Source organism: Elephantulus edwardii, unplaced genomic scaffold (genome assembly GCF_000299155.1).
Source record: "Elephantulus edwardii isolate Elephantulus edwardi_28Jun2011 unplaced genomic scaffold, EleEdw1.0 scaffold00184, whole genome shotgun sequence".
NCBI lineage: Eukaryota > Metazoa > Chordata > Mammalia > Macroscelidea > Macroscelididae > Elephantulus > Elephantulus edwardii.
This window is the reverse complement of record NW_006399934.1, coordinates 1,473,106-1,473,324: the sequence shown is the minus strand read 5'-3', so window position 1 is coordinate 1,473,324 and position 219 is coordinate 1,473,106.

Sequence of the window (219 nt, the reverse complement as noted above, 5' to 3'; positions counted from 1 at the left end):
TGCATATGAGTAGTTGGTGGTCTGTTCCACAATCAGCTCCTGGCCTAGTTTTCACAGCTGATATTGAACTTCTCCAGCGGTTTTTTCCGCAGGTGTAATCGATCTGATTCCTATGCATACCATCAGGTGAAATCCATGTGTATAACCTGCTATGTTTCTTATAAAACGTATTTGCAATAAAAAATAGCGACCCTATATACAACAGCCCTAAACCTTGCT